Consider the following 22,500-nt stretch of genomic DNA (forward strand, 5'->3'; position numbering starts at 1 on the left):
ATGCTCTTCCATCATTGCTCTCAGACGACAGTCTTGATTTTGTTCGGTCAACCAGGTACTGGACCTTCTTCTGGAAGGAGAGGGTCCAGTCTATCCTTACCCCAAGGTAAAGGTAGTCCTGAATCCACTCCAAGTCCATTCCCTGGATTTTCAGACTTGTGCCTTGAACTCTCTGTCTCAGAGCCAAGGCTTTGGATTTGGCTGCAGAGATCTTTAGTCTTGTCCTGCAACACTCCTCAGATACGAGGTCTAGACAACGCTGGGCCTTATTTAGGCAGTATGGTCCAGTGGAGATGATAGCAAGATCGTCTGCATAGGAGATGGTCTTGCACCCCTACTGGGAGGTTTATGTTGAGGATACAGGACATTAATGTGTTAAAGAGGGTTGGACTGAGAACCCCACCCTGTGGCGTTCCATTCTCTAGTGGCATGTGCTGTGATAGGTGACCTTGGAATTTGATTCCTAAAGTAGTCGCCTATCCAAGCCAAGAGCTTACCTCTGATTCCTTTTTGGATCAGGCTCTCCTGAATGGCAAGAGGACTTGCCAATTCAAAAGTCTTCTCCAGGTCAAGGAATACTACCACAGATGTGTCCGTGCATATTGTGCTCAAGAGCGTGGCTATGCTGTGCGCTGTGCTCATGCCCCTGGTGAACCCGTGGAGGTGTTCATGTGGGGGTCCCATTTTCCATCGGAGCCGGTTCAGTACCATCCTCTCGGCCGTCTTGGCCAGACAGCTGAGGAGAGAGATGGGGCGGTACTTCCCTGGCTCCTTTGGTTTAGGGATGGGAACTATGGTAGCCCTCTTCCAACTCTGGGGTAGAGTGGAAGTTTCCCAGGACTTGTTGATGAGTTGCAGGAATGCAAGCTCACCTACTAGTCCCAGGTGGAAAATGATGGGGTACGAGATCCCGTCAGAGCCCGGGGCTGTGTTACACCTGGCTTTATATGCATTTCTTAGTTCCCTCAGAGAAAATATAACATCTGAGTTATTGGGTTTGGCTGCCCTTTCTCTGATATGAGCAAGTCTGTCTGGTTGTAGGCGTTCTTGTCTTGCCGTCAGTTCGGCTGGCAGGCTGTTGCTACTTGTTCTCGCAGAAAACTTGTGCGCCAGTCTGTTCACCTGTGACTGGGGGTCATGGTGCATGCATCTTGGGGCTGAACGGCTGGTAGCTCGCTTGACCCGTTGCCATAGCTCTGAGAGGGTGGTATGGTGATCGAAGGACTCACACCATTCCACCCACTTTTCCAGCCTGAATCTGCTGGCAGTTTCTTTGGCATCCCTGACAGCCTCCCTTAGGAGGGCTAGGTTGTTGGGGGTTCTTTGCCTTCGGAAATGTTTTTGGCATATGTTTACCCTGTGGTTGACCTCCCTAATCTCGTCATTAAAGTACCAGGCGTCTTTGTGACTCCTGGATCCAGGCCGAGTTTTGGGTATGGTCAGTGAGGCTGCCTCATCAATGGCATTAACAAGTCTGGCTTGTAGCACTTCCACGTGTCCCCCCTTGTGTGGGTTCATTGCTTCTTAGACAGCGGCCAAGGCGTTCTGAAATGCCTGCGTTGGCTTGTCTGTTTCCATCTTGGATTCGGTCGTGGCATTTCGGCTGGGCCACTATCCATGGGGGTAGATATAGTGCCTAAATGGTAAACTAGTGACGGTCTCTCGACATCCCGCCAATCCTCTCCACCAGAGTCCCAGTGGCCGGGGGTGAGTCCTCTGACATGCTTTGGCCCCTGGGTATTGAGGAGGCGATCTCGGGGAATGTCTCAAGCACGTTGGCTATGTGATAGCCAGCCACATCTGGTCCCCGGGCAGGGAACCAGGATGGGATGGTGGGGTTTTGAAGTCTCCCCCTATGATCACTCGGTCGTGTGCTGCAGAAGCACAGACCTGGCTGATGTCTAAGGTACTACAGTGTGCCGTGTACACAATTGTACAATTTCAGGGGACCCCCGGCCAGGTGAATCTTGACGGCAAAAAGATTCAACATCTTCTCCACAGTGCCCGGGGTATCGGCTATTGCGGAGCAGGGAATTGTTGCTCTGACAAGGGTGAATCAGGCCTCTTTTGCCATCAGCACGTGGAACATGAAGACATGATACCGGAGAAGTGAAACAGGTTTCCACTGTTAATGTCTCCTGGAGCATGAGAGTGTATTTTTGAAGAAAGAAGGGAGATATATACCCAAATGCGAGATTATATCTGGACCTTCGCCGATGTTTACCTCACTCCGAGCGGCGGGATTAGGTCCTTCTCGATTAGCTCGTACGCCTCGTGGGGAACGAGGGTATCGGGCCTTTACATCGGCTCGGCGCATAAAAGGAGCACCAGCCAAAAATTATGCAGTTGTCCCGTGACTCTTGACTTGTATGCTCCCTTCCGCCATGTGACCTCACCTGCTCCGCTGGATCCTCTCTCTCTCCCAAGCTCCTGATTGTACATATTTTATTATGTGTATGTATTAAAAGTATAATTGTGTGCCTTTATCAGTAAACCTTTTTGTATGTTTCCTCTGGTGTTTTTCCTTTGACCCTGACCGTTCTTTTTCCCTTTTCATTTTTTTATAAGTCAACCCTGCATATATATATCTATTTTAAATATGTTCAGACGGACAGACAGAGATAGAGAGAGACAGAGACAAAGAGAAAAAATCGGGCGAGCCATTATAGAAGTCGATCAAGTCTTAATTAACAAAGTTCCAAAGCTAAATGGGCAAGTTAAAAGGGAAAACCCCCGATGAATAGGAAATGATGGAGAAAAACTTACGTCATACTTATATGTAGGTGTATATAACATTCCATAAGATATTGTTTCATAATAATAATAATATACAGTTGATGAAAAACATTTAGCAGGATAGCACCTTTCTCATTTTCCCTTTCTATTAATTTTTCTTGATCTGACACCCTCTTTCTTTTCATTACTTTTCTCCCTTTCCTCTCTAACTTCCCTCCTTCCTTTTCTTGCAAAATCTCCTTTTTTATCCACCGGTCAACCTCTTTTCTTCAATATTTCCCATTCCTATCTATGTCTGCTTGCTCTCCGTCCTCGCTCTTTCATTCACATTTTTTCATCTCTGTTGTCACCTCTTCCTTTTCTCTCTCTCTCTCTCGGTCTGTCTATATGTCTATGTCTCTTTTTCTCTCCCTTTCTTTCTCTCTCATGAATTACATTTTACTAATGTGTCGTCGTGAGTAATTTTCCCCGCTCCATGTAAGAAATTTTTTTCAAATATTGAAGGTTGTTGCATTGACTGTGACGGGTTGCCATATACAAACATAGGCATTTAAGTGCGCACCGAAGTCTTGCATAAAGTATATTTCACTTGTTGTGTCCATCACTTACTATGCGTGCCTAGTTCTTTAACAGTGAAGTTCTAGTTGAACCCCTTACATTTATACAAAATATGCTTATGCGAATTAGAATTGGTTTACCTATAACTGTTAAAAATTTCGCCATGTTATGCTATATTGAACAAAATGACGCGGATCTCGACAACAACCTCTCACAATTCTAGCACCATAATTATATTCCATGCTCTGTTAAATGAAAATATTTCCAGAAGTTGGTTTGTCAAATCCCATACTCCAATTAAGGATGATCAACGAGACTTGCTCAGCTTAGCCACAACTTCGATGTCGATAACGGATCACGATCTGTGAACTGAACTTAACATTATAACTATGAACTCATTATTTGTGAAAACCTTCCATGATGCAAACTGAGTAGTAGTTACCGGTATTTGGTACGTATTGTAGGAACGTGTGTAAATCTCAGATTAGATAATTGCAAAATCATAAAAAGCAATAGCGCTCACTAGATTTTCGATCGGGGTATTCATCATGTGTCACTCTAAGCAGTATTATTTTTTATTCCCCGGTCCTTAAGAAATTGCCCATTTCCCCAACCCCTCCTTACATCTAAATCGCCTTCATCTGCAGATTTTTCTCCCCGATTTTTAATAGTAAATAGACTGTTTGGGGGTCTTGTGAATTTTTAAAAAAACACGATACTTCAAATCAGCTGACATTGGCTTAGAGCCAGCGAGTGCACAACAAAATCTCCTAGTTGGTAAAGACGTTGGGTTTTGAAATTGTTCATAAACTTTCCCAGTACTAGCCCATACTCTTGTTAAGAAAATAGTAAATAGGGAGCACGTTAAGTAAACTAGGAACCAATACAACATCAGATATCAGTACACAGGGCACTAGATTCAGGAGGTTGTTTTGAAAGGAGAACTAACCCCTATGCTTTATGCAAGGCAGTTCTATCATCTCTTGCATTTTAGAAAAGCTCCATCTCGATCAAATTGTACTATTCAGAGAATAGTACTTTGTTTGGTAATTAACTATTACAACGCTAGCAGGAAGCCTACTTGGGTAAGGGTACGTAGATGTCTTCGTTAATGCTCTAGAACCATGGTACTCCCGCATACTGGGCTGATACAGGACAAAAGATGGAATCACCCCTTGTTTTTAGTGTGAAGGTGTTCGCTGGTGCTACAGTGTCGGACCTCACATTTGCCAGTGCATAGGATAACTGTACAAATTGTCGTGTTCCACACATAGACTCTTTTAAACGAGGAAGTGAAACGAGGGAGAGGTGTAAGAGGAAAAATATCAGGATATGTAAAAGACCCAAACAATTCATCTGCGTGACCCTGGTAATAAGCAAGAAATCTTCCAATTTCTCTCAACCAAGACTGGCGCCACTGACTGCCTTGAAGAAAAGCAGGTATTAAACACCAGGTGTTACAGTGATCATCAGGCGTCAGGCCATCGTCATGTCATCATGGCTGACATGAGGCTCATCGTTTACTCGCTAGACGCACTAAAACAGTGGTTTCCCAACCCAATGGTCGTGATCCAAATGAGGGTCGCGAGGATTTTCTGAGGGTCACCCGAGGGTCTTCAAAATAAGACAATCAAAAGTTGGTCACATTTGGATTTTGAGTAATGTAGCTAATTTACTTTTGAAGGATAGCATAAAGATTTTCCTTGACACAGGTATCTTCTTTCAAAGAGGTCACTAGATATTCACAAGGTATATTACTTGGTTCTTCACTAGCCACTGAAGAAAAACAGATTTTTCTGTGACCAGGTGCAGTAAAAGTTAATGTATTTTAAAAATTTTTTCCCCTTCCAAATTTACTGAAATTTTCATTGTTTTAGTAATATATCATCATCATCATCAAGGGGCAAACGCCGACGGGGGGGGGATGCCGTCCACCCTTCGCTTCCCAGCCACGCGGATCCCTCGAGGCAGTCTCCAGGCGGGCACACGGCCCCATCTCAAATTCCTTGTACAGGTCTCGTCAAGCTGCCCAAGCCATGATCTCTAGGACGCCCCACAGGTCTCCTCCCCCCAGGGTTGTCTCGCGAGAGACACCTAAAGGGCGGGCTTCCATAGGGGGGCCCGAGCTAGGTGGCCTATTACCCTGATTGGCGACCCCGGGGATTGCAAGTAACAGGCCCATGCCCCGCTCGGTGTAACCGCGGCGGGCACGGGGCCCTGCCAACTGTACCCCATGATCCGACGAAGGGATTTGTTACAAAAGGCATCAAGGCGAGACCCCAAGGCACGGGAAAGCGTCCAGTTTTCGCTTCCATAAGCAAAAACGGGAATATCAAGCCTTGAAGACACCAGCTTGGTCCTTCTGCATGGGTCCGATATCTCCAAACACTCTTTTTGATCGATTTTCATGGCCCCTTTTTGCCAGCCCCCAATCCGTCTACGATTCCGGTCGAAAAACCCAGAGATTGGACTACGCTCCCAAAGGTAAGTAAAAACTTTCTGTATTCAACGTCCCCCGCCCAAGCATGGATCGACTAACGGGTTCCCCCAACAGGCCCCCAAAGTTCCTGAATCTTGGTCTTTCCGGGAGACCTCTAGGCCCGGGGGCTTCGCCTCATGCAATGCATCAAGAGCCGCCCAAGTGACTCCAAGGACTCGATAGGATGGCAACATCATCGGCAAATAAAGGTCCGAGCCCTTTAATTTTCCCAAAATTTGCCCGCACTGACTTTGGCTAACCTGCCCTTATCCAATCCAACAAGTTTGAAAAGTGGGGTGCAAGGACACAGTCTTGCCTCCCCCCTAAATTTAAACGGGGAAAGAATTTCGACTACCCCCCCCAAATTTTACAGCCTTTCAGTACGTATAGAGGCTTCTATCGCCAATAATCTGGTCGGAATTCCCCTGAGCCTCAGATCTCCCATGCGTTCCCAGGGCCCGGTCAAACGCCTTTTTGGGTCGATGTAGGCTGCGAGCAACCCACGCCCAAAAACTCACGAGGCGTTCCAAAAATTACTTGAAGCGTATATACGGTCTTTTGTGGACTTGCCAGGAGAAAATCCAATGCTCCGGACTCTGGTCCTGTAGGTGGTTGCGGATTCTTTTCAGAAAAATTTGGGGGCGAGAACCTTCCCTGGTTGCTGAGCGTGAAAGCCACGGTAGTTGCTACAGCCCCATCGTCCCTTTCCCCTTCCAGAGAGGGATGACCACGCCCCTCAGCAGGTCAGGGGAATGGTACCAGACTCCCAAAAGGCAGTCAGGCTGTATGCAGGCCCTGAGCCATGGGTTTAAAACCCCCAGCTTTACATTTCAGCGGGGTATAAAATGCCTGCATTTTCCCCCACTCTTCCCTTGGAAATCGCCACCCCTAACCTTGTTGGGGGTAGGGGGGTTTCCTCGTGGGGTGGGCCCGGCACAGGCACTGCGAATCACTTGCATCCAAGTTAACTGCTGGAGGGCTACCCGGGTAACTGTTAAAAATACTCAGCCCAACTTCACCACCCCAAAAAAACTGAGGCCCCGTCCATCCCGCTGATGGGGCCCCCTCAGTCATCTGTGGGGGGGCTTAGGGTTCAGTTTTCTCAGGGGTTGGTACGGGCGAATTCATTTCCCAAAGAAATGGCCTTCGACCCCTCACAAATTCCTGATAGATGTTTTCCCTTTTCCCTTCTCAGCAGTGTCCGGCCCTACGCCCATGGGAAAACGCAAGCTTTATTCCCCTTCAGCCGAGCCCTTCACATGCTCAGTGGGCCCCTAAAGTCTCCGGATTGGTATTCGCCTTTCCTTGGGCGTACCCCCAAAGTACTCCGAGTGCTTCAAGGTTATCCTTAAGAATCCCCCAGAGCAAAGGGTCCATCGGTTTGCTGGGTTTCTTGTGAATCGGGCAAGACTGCCGTGGGCCCAACCCCCGGGGACATCCTCCCCCTTAGTCTGTCCAAATGAAACACCCTTTGGGTGGCCCCGGGGGGACGGGGAGTTTTTTGAATGGACCCCAGGGTAGCCACAAGCAGCCCTTGGTCGGTGCCAAGAATCAGATCCGTAAAACCCCCAGTTCTGGAGGGTCCTCCCTATGCTGACAAGAAGGGCGATCTCTTTGGCCCCCAATTACCCCTATCGCTTACCAGTCCACATGCGGGGGGTTGGACGCTGTACCCCGGGCCGAGTCCTCATTTCTGGGACCTAGCAAAGTCCCCGGAGAAGGAGGCTATTTTTCCCCGCTGGCAGCTGCCCAAACCATGGGGGCCGACAGACATCCGTACAGCCGGTCCCCGCCGGTACCGCATTTTAAGTCACCCAGAACAATGCAAAAGTTCGCCGGGGGGAATCGTCTGCCACAGATGCGAAATTTTTTGGGGTAGAACGCCCCTTTCACATGGTTTTTTAAAATCGGTAGGAGCGTATACAGCAAAAAAGACAAAAAGCCAAAACATGCTTCAGTCTCCCTGCCCTGATACGTCTCAAACCCGGGGCACCTCGAGTACCCGGGGGGAAGCAAATGGAGATGGCTTGGCTACACCCCGGGGTGGTGACCCGCTCGGGCCCGCCAGTAGTAGGTGTAACCACCCACACTGATCGTGCCGGGTACCCGGTCTTCTCACCTCGAGAGGGCAGCCCCCCTCAACTCCCGTCCCTCAATTCCTGCGATAGCAGAGGTAACCGTCATCCTCCGCAGGGGCCGGATGTTCCAAAACCTACCCAAAGCACGCCTGAGGTTAAGCCCCTTGGGGGTCATCGGGTGCCGCCACCCTGCCGCCCCCGCCAAACAGCCCCAAATAAAAGGGGGGGCGGGGGGCTGTGAGACCGCCTATCCACCCGTGGGGTTCCCGAGGGCTTTCCCCCAAACTTTCATTTCGGTTGGGCCCGCCAGGGCGCAGGTGGGACAGTAACTCTCTTCCCAAACCTGCAACCCAACATTTGCCCTCCCCGGGGACCCCCCACCCGCCTTATTTCTGGGTGGGGGGACAAAACCCCCCCCCCAGCATTTTTCCTTTTTTTTTTGACGTTCCAAGGGTCATTTTGGGGGGAGGGGGGCTGGCAAGGCCCCCCTCCCCCGAGCCGCCCCATTTTCCCAGGGGTAGGGGGCAGGAGTTGGGCGAACCAAAAGCGTGTCCCCGCCCGGGGGCCATAACTCCACCTCTGGGGGGCCTCCCGCGCTCCGAGATCCCCCACAGTTTGGGCCCGGGACCGCAAGGGACCCCGTTTTCCCCTGGGTGGCCACGAGGGGGCACGCAGAAGTCTTTATGAGGAGAGCTGTGACCGCCAGGGGGACTTATGCAAACTCTCCCTTTTTCGCACTGGCTAGCCCGGGGGGGAAGCTGCAAGCGAGAAGGGAGCAAGCCCTTTAAAACTATCTAGGCACCCCCCATCGCTTCACATCCCATGCGCATGAAGCACCCACCCATAGTAATATAATCTTATATAAATAATGTAAATAATGTAAACTGATAAACAAGTATAGCTGACATGAAAATGGTTGGATTTATTACTACGTGTTCACACATTTAGGGTCGCTAGTATAGGTTAATTAACTAAAAAGTGAATGTTACAATTGTTTGATGCGCGCTGTTGCCACCTATGCTCTGGTATTATTTTAGGCAAGTCGAGTATCCTGTCAATAAAATCTGGGCTGTCTTGGGCTGTAACAAAAACTTGTCTTTGCATTACTGCCGTCAGTCAAACAATTTGGAAATGAAGTCCATGGGATTCGACTTTTAGTTTGCATCGTGACAACATCCACATTCTTTGGAGGAGAATGAAATCTGCAAGGAGAGCATGAAGTGCATATTCAGCTACAATTTGACTGAAGTCACAATAGTCTGTCACAGAAAACCCTAATTATTTTTTTGTTATTATTATTATTATTATTATTATTACCATTATTATTACTCCGAGGTCACAGAAGCCTTCCATTACTTAGTGACGCATCCCCACGCCAGAGGATTCCCGGCAGTCCCAGGTACTGGTACATTTCTCCATCATATTCTAAAAAAAAAAAAAAAAAAAAAAAAACATTTTAGTCAGTGGATGAAGCATACAAGAGGCTCGGTTGCAGCACACAAAGTGGTCCCTTACCTGACAAGAATCGGGGTAATGCTTTTTTAGAACAATCAGACCCCTTGAAAAAGGGGCGGGGTTTGGATACAGCACACTATCAGAAACCTTAATTCCTTTTTGGAACAGCTCGATGACAGCAAATACTTCTGATTAACTTTTCAGGTGTGCCTCCAGAAGTGCTAGTGTACGTCTAGGAAGTCAGGCTTAGAGATGCAATGAAGTCTGCAGCTGTTGTTAATATGAAAGGGAACAAAATAGAAAATTACAGAAAAAAAAAGTAAAAAAGGTCATCATCATCATCATCATCAAGGGCAAAGCCAAGGAGCGATGGGCCGCATCCACCTTCGCTTCCACCACGAGGATCCCTCGAGGCGAGTCTCCCGCAGGCCCACGGCCCCTCTCTAATTTCGCAAAAGGGCTCGTCGAGCTGCCCAAGCATGGGGTTCCTGGGCGTCCCACGGTTCCTCCACCAGGGTTTCTCGCAGAGAGACACCCGTGGGCAGGGTTCCACAGGGAGATGAGCTAGGTGGCCATATAGCCTGAGTTGGCGACCCGATTTGCAAGTAAAAAGGTCCCATGCCAGTCTCACGGGGGTAACTGCCCTTGGACATGCAGCCTGCCAAAATGTACCCATGATCCGGCGAAGGGGTTGTTCAAAAAGGGATCAAGGCGAGACTTCAAGATCGGGTAGCGTCCAGGTTTTTTTCCCTTTCCCTAGAGCAAAAACCCGTATCAAGGGCCTTTAAGCAGGCTTGGTCCTTCTGCATAGGGACCGACATCTCCAAACGCTTTTTGTTGATCGAGGCATGGCTCCTGTTGTAGGGCCCAAACCCTCTACTGCTTTCCCGGGCTGACAACCCGAGATATGGATACGCTACCCAAGGATGTAAAACTTTCTGTTTAACTTTTTAACGTCCCCGCCACAAGCTTGGATCGACTGAACGGGTTCCCCTAACCGGCCCCCAAAAGTCCCTAAACTCTTGGTCTTGGGCCCAAAGGGAGACCTCTAGGCCCAGGTGCTTCGCCTCATTGGTAACATGCATCAGAGCCGCCACAGTGCATCAGGGAATCAGATTAGGTCAGGGGCTACATCGTCGGCAAAGTAAAGGTCAGCACTTTCAGTACCAGTATAGAGGCTTGCTATCAGGCCAATAATATGTGTCAGAATTCCCCTGAGCCTCAGGATCTCCCATAGCGATTCCCGATGCACCGAGTCAAACGCCTTCTTTGAGGTCGATGGAGGCTGCAAGCAACCCACGACCAAACTCACGACGGCGTTCCACAATTACTTGAAGCGCTTGTATACGGTCTATCGTGGACTTGCCAGGAGTAAATCCAGACTGCTCCGGTCTCTGATGCCTCAGTAGGTGGTTGCGGATCCGTTTCAGAAGAATGTGGGCGAGAACCTTGCCTGGTATGCTGAGCAGTGTAATGTCACGGTAGTTGCTACAGTCCCAACGATCCCCTTTCCCCTTCCAGAGAGGGATGACCACGCCCCTCAGCAGGTCAGGGGGAATGGTACCAGACTGCCAGATGGCAGTCAGGACTGTATGCAGGCCCCGAGCCATAGGTTCACCCCAGCCTTTAGCAGTTCAGCAGGGATATCACATATGCCTGCAGCTTTCCCACTCTTCAGCTTGGAAATCGCCATCCTAACCTCTGTTAGGGTAGGAGGTTCCTCGCTGATGGGTGGGTCCGGCACAGGCACTGAGACATCGCTTGCATCCAAGCTAATTGTTGGAGGGTCTACCTGGTACAACTGTTCAAAATACTCAGCCCAATGTTCACGAACCCCAACATGATCTGAGATGATCCGTCCATCCGCTGATTGGACTGCAGTCATCTGTGAGGAGGGCTTAGAGTTCAGTTTTCTCAGGGGTTGGTAGTCAGGGCGAATGTCATTTACCAAGAAATGGCCTTCGACCTCCTCAGCAAGATTCCTGATGAACTGTTCCTTGTCCCTTCTCAGCAGTGTCCGAGCCCTACGCACCATGGAACGACGCAAGACTTGATTCCCATTCAGCAGAGCCTTGCGACACACTTCAGTGGTCTCTAATGTCTCCAGGGAGATGGAATTCTGCCTTGCCCTCGGGCGTAAGCCAATGGGCTGCTTTGAGTGTTACGCACTTGAAGAGCTCCCACAGAGCAACTAGGTCCGTCAGGTTGTTGAGTTCTGTGGTGAACCCATGGGCACACTCCTCCTCCCTTAGTCTGTCCAGGTGAAACATCTTAGGGTGGCCACTGGAGGGACTGGGAGTTTTGAAGTGGACCCGCAGGGTAGCCACAAGCAGCCTATGGTCGGTGCCACAGAACTCGGCACTCCGGTAAACCCTGCAGTTCTGGAGGATCCTCCATCATGTGCTAACAAGAATGTGGTCAATCTCCTTGGCCACTGTACCCGTATCGCTGTACCAAGTCCAGCGATGCGGATTGGAGCACTGGTACCAGGAGCCAGAGATCCTCATTTTCTGGGACCTATCAAAGTCCTGGAGAAGGAGGCTATTCTCGCTGCTGGGATCAGTTTCTGAGCCATGGGGGCCGACAGACATCTTGTAGCCAGCTCGGTCACAGCCGGATACAGCATTGAAGTCACCCAGAACAATGCGAATATTTCGCTGGGGGCAATTGTCTGCCACAGATGCGAGTTTGGCATAGAATGCCTCTTTCACATCAATTTTACATACATCGGTAGGAGCATATACAGCAATAACAGACATGAAGCCAAAAGCATGCTTCAGTCTCATTGCCATAATACGCTCATCAACCGTGTCACCTCAACTACCGAGGGCGAAGTTCGGATGGAGATGGGCTATGGTACACCCTGGGTGGTGACCACGCGGCGGCCAAACAGTAGTCAGGTGAACCCCCCACTGACGTGCGCCGCTACCAAGGTCTTCTTCACCTCTGAGAGGGCACCACCATCAACTCCCAGTCGCTCAATTCCCGCGATAGCAAGGTAACCGCTCTACCTGCCGCCGATGGATGTTCCAAGCGCCTACCCGGAACGCACGCCCTGAGATTAAGCCTCTGGTGTCCACCTCCGGGTGCACGCCACCTCTGCTGCCCCCACCGACGCAGTCCCCAAATAAAGGGGTCGGCAGGCTGTGTGAGACTGCATAATCCACCTGTGGTGTTCCCGAAGGCTTTGCCCCCACAACTTCATGTGGTTGGCGCCTGCAGGTCGCGGCCGGGACAGTAACTCTCATTCCGAATCCTGCACCCCACGTTTGCCTTCCAGCAGACCCACACCGCCTTACTTCTGAGTGGGAGGGACAACACCCCCCCCCCGCATTTCCTTTTATATTTTGACATTGCCAAGGGTCTTTCTGGGGGAGTGAGGACTGGCAAGGCCCACACTCCCCCGGCCGCCCCATTACTCCAGTTGGTATGGGGCAGGAGTTGGTACGAAGCCAGAGCGTGTCCACACGCCGTGGCCCATAACCCGTCCTCTGGGCCTCCTGCTGCTCCGATATCCCCACATATTTACCTGGGACCAGTTACCCATGGTGGCACGAGGAGGCACTGCAGAAGTCTTGGTGAGGGAGAGGCTGTGACCTGGCAGGGAGACTTATGAAAAAGTGCCCCCCCTTTTTTCGCACTGAGCTAGCCAGGGGTGGAAGCTGCAAGCGAAAAGGCATGCAAGCACTTAACACTATCAGGCTACCACCCATTGCTTCCATACCATTGCGGAAGCCCCCAAGATGGAAATTAATGTAAAAGGTACATTTCTCCTAGCACACACATATGATAAAAGAGAGTGTTCCATGCGGGTTTTCATAAAATAATTTGCCTTCCCTTGAGTGCTGTTGCATACAGTTAAGAAGAGTGGTAAATTTAATTGCGTATTACGTTTATTCAAAACTTTAGAGATTGAGGTATGATTATTATTTATGGCTGCATAGCAAATTAATCATATTCCCAGACCCCCATTTTGACAAATGTTAACTCGGTCTTAGTCTCAGTAAATCTTTGTTCTATTACAACATCCTGACTGTGTTTTTTGAACAAACCATTGTCCTGAGTTGCGTCAAATCTGGTTTCTTGATATCAATATCTGACTTAGAATATGTGACTCGGCGTTCGCGTCGTGGCTTGAAAAAGGGGATCTTTAGTTTTCACGGTCTTCTGTTTGGGGTTACTGGCAATATATTGCTCGTTTAACATTGATTGGAGCAAGTCTAAGTGCATAGGTGAAACTTTCTTTTATTCTTTTTTTAATGTCTTCCATTTCAGGCATTGTTTGCACAAAAAATATTATACCTGATTTTGCTTTTCGTTTTTGGATTAAATATTATATATATATATAATATATTTATATATATATATAATAATATAACAAATCGAAAAAGCAAAATCAGGTAAAAACATTTTTGTGCAAAAACCCTGAAAGGGAAAGAATTAAAAAAAAAATAAAAAAAAGTTCACTTACATTTGATTTATATGTGTTATATACTAACATATTTTAACATTATAATATATTATTATATATATATATAATATATATAATATATATATATATAAAATATATATTATATATATGTTTATAGATGAGCATATATATATTTTCCAAATATTTATATTATATATATAAATATAAATATATTATATAGATAATATTTAATATATATTTAAATATTAAAATTAATATATAATATATAAAAGTGTGTGTTGTGTGTGTGGTGTGTTTGTGTGTTGTATGGTGTGGTGTGTTAAAATCTAACAAATTTAACCGATCTTTCAAATTACACCCTTTCCCTGAAAAAACACCTAAATTACATTCTGATTTTCCCTTTTCGATTTTTTTGATACACACAACACACACACAAAACCCCACACACACACCCCCAACAACGTTTTTATATATATATTAATATATATATATATATAATATATATATATTGATATATAATATATATATATATATTATATAAAATTTGATATATATGCATTCTCATATAAATATAAATAAATATATATATATAATTATATATATAAAATTATATAATCATTACCCCTTATGTAATATGTAAATATCAATATATATCAATAATATCAAATTTTATATTCAAATTATTTATTAAATAATAAAATTTATATTATAATATATAATAAATATATACATATTATATACACGCCAACTTTACACATTCACACACACAACTCACAACCACACACAAAAAAACCCACACACACACAACACACACACACACCCAACCACACACAACATATATATATAAAATATATATATAATATATATTAAATATATATATATAGATATATATAAAATTTATGCTCAAGTCAGGCCGGGAAAATAGAGATGGTGACCCCGAAAAAACACCGGGGGGAAGGGCAATGGCAAACCCCCGCTCTAAATTGCCAAGAAAATCAGGGAAAAGGGCCGCGAGGGCCCGAATGGTTAGAGTTCAGACCAAACTGCCACGACGGCAATCTGAGTTCGGGGGTTCGAGTCCCCGGCCGGGCTTGTTCCCTTGACAAGGAATTCACCTCGATTGCACCTAGCCACTGGGTGGCAACCACCCCAAGTTAGTGCTGGCCCCAACCCCGGAAAATAGAGAGAAGATTCCAAAAAAAGGTAACCCCGGCACTCCCCGGGGAAAGGAAAAATGGGGACCCTCCCCGTACTCATCCAAGACATCAAAACATGAAAAAATAAGTATATCCGTGACCACGGGGCTCAGACATAAAACCTCCCTTTTAAAAGAAGAATAATATATATATATATATTTATATTATTATATATATATGTTTGTGTGTGTGTGTGGTGTGGTGTGTGTGTGTGTGTGTGTGGGGTTTGTGTGTGAGTGGTAGAGTTGGTGTGTATAAAAGGAACACACACACACACACAACACCCACCACACACACAACACACACACACCCCAACCACACACACCCCAAACATACACACACACCAATACACACACACACAACCTTGCCCGGGCGCTGCTTTTTCCCCTTGGGGTTTCGATGGAATAAAATCCGCCCTCGAAGGGAACCGCCGCAAAAAAGGAAAAACTTGTAAGACAAAAGGGAGAAAACAGGGCAGACACTCAAGCACACAGGGTCAGCTCCATCCCCCTGCCCTCGCCCGGGGGCCCGGGGGAGGTCCGGGGGGGTCTAAATTCTATTTTCAAAAAAACTAGCAAGCAAGACCCCTTTCACGACCCGCCAAAGCCCATCTCTGTCTCGCTCAATCGGGTGACAGTTTGGTCCCACCCACGTTTTCTCATATTCTGGTGGCTTGTGGTGGTCACTCCCCCAACATGTTGTGTGGTGTGTGTGTGTGTTTGGTTGTGTGGTGTGTATATATATATATATTATATAATATTTTTTATATATATATGCATATATATTTTTTTATTTTAATATATATTTTTATATTTATATATATATGAACCCCAGCTTTATATAGAAATTTTTACAAATATGTATGCCAATGTTTTCTATTACCTATTGTTTTTTTCTACATAAATTTTTAAATCTTAGTTTTTGTCAAATCATATATTCCCACACAATACATATATATGATTGGTATGTTCATTGTTTTACCTTTTTATTGTCTCTTCTTCCCACATAGACACCCAAAGTTACCCCTTCAAAAGGCTATGCATGTTGTAACACTATTTCTCGATTGCAAGGGAAACACGTGATTTAACCCACTTTAGCCCATTGTAGAGATGACGCATCTGTATCCTCCATAAAACAATAAAGGAGTCAAGACATTTTGGTTTGTTACCTCTTTACCCTGAGCTCGCCCCCTGCTCTTGTAGGGCCCATCATTCGGGCCCCACAATAGTAAAATTATGCAATACATACAATATATTATATTATATATAAAAATTTAATATATATAAAATAATAAAAATTACATATATATATATTAAATAATATATATATATATATATTATATATATAATATATATTATATATATATATAATATATATATATATTAAATTGTACCACACACACACAACACACACCCCACAACACACAAAACCCCACACACCACACACCACACACACACACACCCAAAACCACACACACACACAAACCCCTCCAGTTCTAAGTTTCATTTAATAGCAAATCCTGCTTGAGCTACTCGCGCTGGGGCGATGAAAGGCGGATTTTTTTATTGTAAAATTTAAAACCTAGTTTACGGAGTGGTGAGTTATGAGGTTGATGGGGGGTGAGAACCCCCAAACAAGTTACCAAAAAAACTACTCCCCGGGGGAAGGATAGGGTCAGTCACCATTATAAAGCCCCTATCAGCCACATCAGGCGAAAAGTAGTCGAATACCGATCGGGGCCGAATTGAATGAATGAATGAACACCCAATACAACAATATATTATAAAACACATAAAACTATGTATATAATATAATAATAATATATATGTATGATAATAACAAATAGTAATATATGACATATCCATATATAGATATGTATATGTGTAGATGTTGCCCCCAAACACACACAACCCCCAAACACACACACAAAATTGGTGGTGTGTTTTGCATACAGTAAAGCAGTAATTTCAGCCTTCCCAACAAGAAAAAATTTTTTATACTTTGTTTATTTGGCGACACAAAAGGTATGGTGACATGGTTTTTAAAATCGCTTTTAAAATTTAACACTCCACAACCCCGCCATCAGTATCAACAAACAAGTACCGTGACTTTCACTTTGTCTTGAAGCTTTTTGGCGACACTTTCTGCCCTTTCTTAGTTTAACTTTCTTTTTTTTTCAGTTATTCTGAGGGCGCCACAGTAAACCAAAAAGATTCTGGCAGAAGCTATCCATAAGAATTCTTTTCTTGGCCATTCATTTTTCTCTGCAACCCTTCTTTTCCCAGGCGTTGCTCTTTATCTTGCCCCTCCTCTGTTTTACCCCAATCCGCCCCCCGTCGTAACCGGGTTGGGGGTTTAAAACATTTGGGGGGCGCGCTTCGAAGGACGCTTTTGCTGTCCATGCTTTTTTTTGGGCAAGGCATGCTACAAGGCCTTTTTTACTAAAAACTCCGTTAGGTTGGCGGCGGCCCGCAGTTTCTTCGCGTTGGTGATCCTTGTCATGGGTTATGCGACGTTTTGGGCTGCCCGGTCGATAAACTTTAAAACTGTGATAACGTTTGAAGCATTTTTTAAAAAAAAAAAAAAAAAAAAAAAAAGGAAAGCCAAGGGTGTTTTTGATCAACACCAAATTCAAATGACTATTGGCGTGCAGTGGATGCGAATTTTTTCTTCCACCTTTTGGGGGGAAATAAACTTTATTCGAGAACAAAAAACCTGAAAGCCTGGTTTCTTTTTTTTAATATCACTAAAAAATAATTTCTTTCATGATTTTTCATTTTACAAACAATAATGCTGTTTTATCGTCATTAGTCTGGTTTTCTTTTTTTTATATTATTTATAAATTTTATTGTTTTTATTGTTATAATGTTTATGATGATGAGATGATGATGATGATGATGATGATGAAAGATGAGATGATGAGATGATGATGATGGTGATAAATAAAATTAAATTTTTACTATCATATTTTTTATTTTTTATTATTTTCATTTTCATTATCATGTTTTTTATTATTTTATTATTATATTTTTATTATTATTATTTTATTTTTATTTTATATTATTATTTATTTTTATATTATTATTATTTTATTATTTTTATTTTATTATTATTTTTTGACATTATTATCATCAATCATTAGGATTATTATTGTTATTTTATTTTTTTATTATTATTATTATTATTATTTTATTAATTATTTATTGTTTTGTTGTTGTTGTTGTTTTTGTTTTTGTTGTTGGGTTGTTGTTTTGTTGTTGTTTTTGTTGTTATCATTTTATTATTATTATCACATTTTTTATTGTTGTTGTTATTTTTTATACTTTATTTTATTATATTTTATTGTTGAGTTTTTTTTTATTATTATATATATTATTTTATTATTATTTATTTTCATTATTTTATTATTTATTAAATTATATTATTTTTATTATTTTTATTATTGTTTTAAAAAGATAATAATAATAATAATAATAATAATAATAATAATAAAATAATAATAAAGAAATTATTTTTGTTATTATTTTTATTTTTGTTGTTGTTTTTTTATGTTATTTTTATAATAAATAAAATAATAATAATAATAATAATAATAATAATAATAAAATAATAAAATAATAATAATAATAATTATTATTATTTTATCTTATTTTTTATTATTATCATTATCATTATTATTATTTTCATTATTATTATTATTATTATAATATTATTATTATTATTATTTTTATTATTTATTATTATTAATTTTTTAAATTTTTATTATTTATTATCATTATTATTTTCATTATTATTATCATTAGCATTTTTATCATGAGTCATGATAATATTAAAAATGATAGAAATGATAATGGGAATAAAATAAAAGTAATAATAAGATGTGATGATGATGATGATATATGATGATGAGATGATGTGATGAGATGATGATGATGAAGATGAATGATGATGTGATGATGATGATGTGATATGATGATGATGAGATGATGATGATGATGAGATGATGATAATAATAATAAAAATAAAGATAAAAATGATAACAACAACAACAACAAAAAAAAAAATTATAATAATAAAAAAAAAAATGGTAATAACGATGTGATAAGTGATAATGACAATAATGATAAAAAAATTCATGATAAAAATAATAATAAAAATAAAATAAAGATAATAATAATAATAATGTGAAATAATAATAATAATAATAATAATAATAATAATAATAATAATAAAAATAAAAAATTTTATTATTTTATTATTATTATCAATGATAATATGATGTAATAATAAAGAATAACAAGATAAGAGATAATAATATAAAATAAGATAATAATGGTTTGGAAAAAATTTCTATCATTATTACAATGATAATAATGATATAGTAATGATAATAATAGCGGGGCCAGTTTAAATATGGAAAAAGGGGTTTTTTTCCCTCTTTTTTCCCCCCCTACCTTTCGCCTCCCCCCTCCCTTCCCTTTTTTTTCCCCCCTCCTTTCCCTTCCCACTCTTTTCCCCTCATTCTCAAATCTTTCTTAAATTTACTCCCTTTCCATTTTAAGCTCTACATCTGCCCTTCCAACTCCCTTTCCCCTTTCCCCCCTAAAAATTCCCACCATATCACTCCCTTTAGCCTTTTCCCCCTTCTCTTTCTCTTTTTCCCCTCCCCCATTTTCCCCTTTTAAGCTTCCCTGCCTTTGCTCTCGTTTTTTCCCTTCCCCATCTACCCTTTCTTTTAAACCCCCCTTCCCCCCCCCCTCCCTTTCCCCCCTTTTTTTCTCCCCTACTTTCCCATTCCCCCTCCTCCTATTTACCTCCTCATACAGTGTACTACCCTTAAGAAGAGGATTGGCGACAAATTACAACAACAAAATAATAAAAAACGCAAAACTGAAAATGGTAAAAGAAATAATCACAAAGATAATTTTAAGATAAAAAAAAACAATAATTTGGTTAAAGTAATGATGTAATTATGATTAATGAAAAAAGCTATTGTCATTTTTCTTATTATTATTACTATTTTTTATTATTTTTATTATATTATTTTTACATTATATCGTCATCATCATTTCATTAAAATTTGTAATAACAATAAAAAATAATAAGATATAATAATAATAATAATAAAATAATAATAATAAAATAAAAATAATAATAATAATACTAATAATAATAATAATAATAATAATTTTATTTTTATTTTTATTATCACTATTTTTATTTTTATTTTTATTATTTTTTATTATTTTTTAATTTTATTTTTATTATTATTTGCATTTTTATTTTTTTTTTTATTATCTTATTTTATTTTCTCATTTTTTTTTTATTATCACTACATTAATTTTTATTATCACATCATCATCTGATTTTATTATTTTTATTACTATTATAGGAAAGGTACGAATAAGAAGGAATCTTATATACAAAAATGTATTTAAGGTTTTAATTTAAACTTCTTATTATTTCTACTACACTACTACTACATTAAATTTTTATTTTATTATTTTTGCTGTTATTATTTTATTATATTATTTTCCATATCTTATCTCATTGTTTATATTATCACCATTACTATTGTTATTATTTTTTTTTTATTAATTTTTTATTTTTTTATTACATTATTTTTGTTATTATTTATTTATTGTTATTTTATTTTTTCCTCATCTTTTTATTATTATTTCCATCATATTTTATTAGCATTTTTTTATTACGTTAGTATTTTTTATTATCATCATTATTATTATTGCCCTGTTAATAATAAATAATAATAATAAAAAATAAAATAATGATAATAATGTAATAATAATAAAAAAAAATAAAAAATAATAAATAAAATAAAAATAAAAATATATTTATCACATATACTATCTCATCACATCGTCCCTCATTATTATTTTATCATATCATCATTTTCTATTTGTTATTGGTGTTGTTTTTGATGTAGTTCTGTTATTTTTTTTTTTTAATTGAAAATCTCATTATTCATTCTACTTTTATTATTATTATTATCATTACTATCATAATTATTTTTTGTTAATAGCATCACTACTTTTATTATTATTATTTTCATTACTATTATGATTTTTGTTATTATTATTATTATTATTATTATTTTTATTATTTTTATTATCATTTTAAGTATAGTACCTATCATTCTTTTTCTTCTTATTTTTAAATTTTTATTATTATATTATCATTATCATTTTCATTCACTTTTGTATAATATTCTTATTTTTATTCTTTTTATTATATTGGGTATTATTGTTTTTTTTATTTTTATTACTATCTTATTAGTAGTAAAGTTTTTATTATATACCATTATTGTTATTTTCTGTTTTTATAACATCATTTTATTTTCTAGTATATTATTATTTTATTATTATTATTTTTATTATTATTTTTATTATAGTTATTATTATTATTATTATTATTATTTTTATTATTTTATGAATTTTTATTTTTTCTCATTTTAAATTTTTTTATCTAATTATTACATCCAATTTTTACTATCATCATTATTATTGTTTTTTTATTTTATTATTTTTATTGTTATTGTTGTTATTATTACCCTTATCATTATATGTACTATTACTATTGCCAGTATCATTACTCTTATTACCACTGTTGTTACTATTATCACCATTATTATCATCATTATTACTGTTATCTTATTATTATTATAATTGTTATTATAATTGTTATTATAATTACAATTACTATTATTATTATTATTTTTATTATTATTATTGTTATTATTATATTATATCATTATTTATTTCTTTTTATTAGTATTTTTATTATTATTATTATTTTATTATTATTTTTTATTATTATCACCTTTTTGTTTTTTATTATTGTTATTATTATTATTATTATTATTTTTATTATTATTTTGATTATCAGCATCACTGTTATAATTATCATTATTGTTTTTCATCACATTATGACTATATTTTTATTAGTGTTGTTATAAAACCGATACTATAATTTTTTTAATTTCATCATGAGTTTTATCATTATAATCACACTTATCTCCTCAGTAAATTTGGGTTTTTGGATTATCATTTCCATTTAAATTTATGAGCATTTATATTTTAAAAAACCCCTATGAATAACAAAAAAAAACAAGGATGAGTACGTGGTAAAGGTTCTGCTAAAAATTTTAGGAAGAACAAAAACAAAAAATTTTCCCTGGTATTCCTAGCAGGGACCATGACTGGACATATTCAACAAAGCCCAAAAGTTATCTTTTTAAATTAATCATTCTAAAATTGGCTTCGTAACTATTGGGGTTTTTTTGTGCCTTCAACAGATAACGAAGTACAAAAAATCCATGGTAATATTTTTAAAATAAAAAATATTAATTTCACGCATATGCCTGAAAACATTAACTCAGTTTAACTCACACTGGATTTATTTAACTTTTGTTTGAATTTTACATTGGGTTGATCCCCTTTCATTAAAAACTTGTCAGATGGTATTTAATTTTGGGATCTTTTCAAATTTACATGATTACCCGGCGTTTTAACAGGCAGACTTTATTAGACTGTGTTTGCCATCCCAAAC

The sequence above is a fragment of the Penaeus monodon genome, chromosome 36 (assembly GCF_015228065.2).
Source record: "Penaeus monodon isolate SGIC_2016 chromosome 36, NSTDA_Pmon_1, whole genome shotgun sequence".
Taxonomy (NCBI): domain Eukaryota; kingdom Metazoa; phylum Arthropoda; class Malacostraca; order Decapoda; family Penaeidae; genus Penaeus; species Penaeus monodon.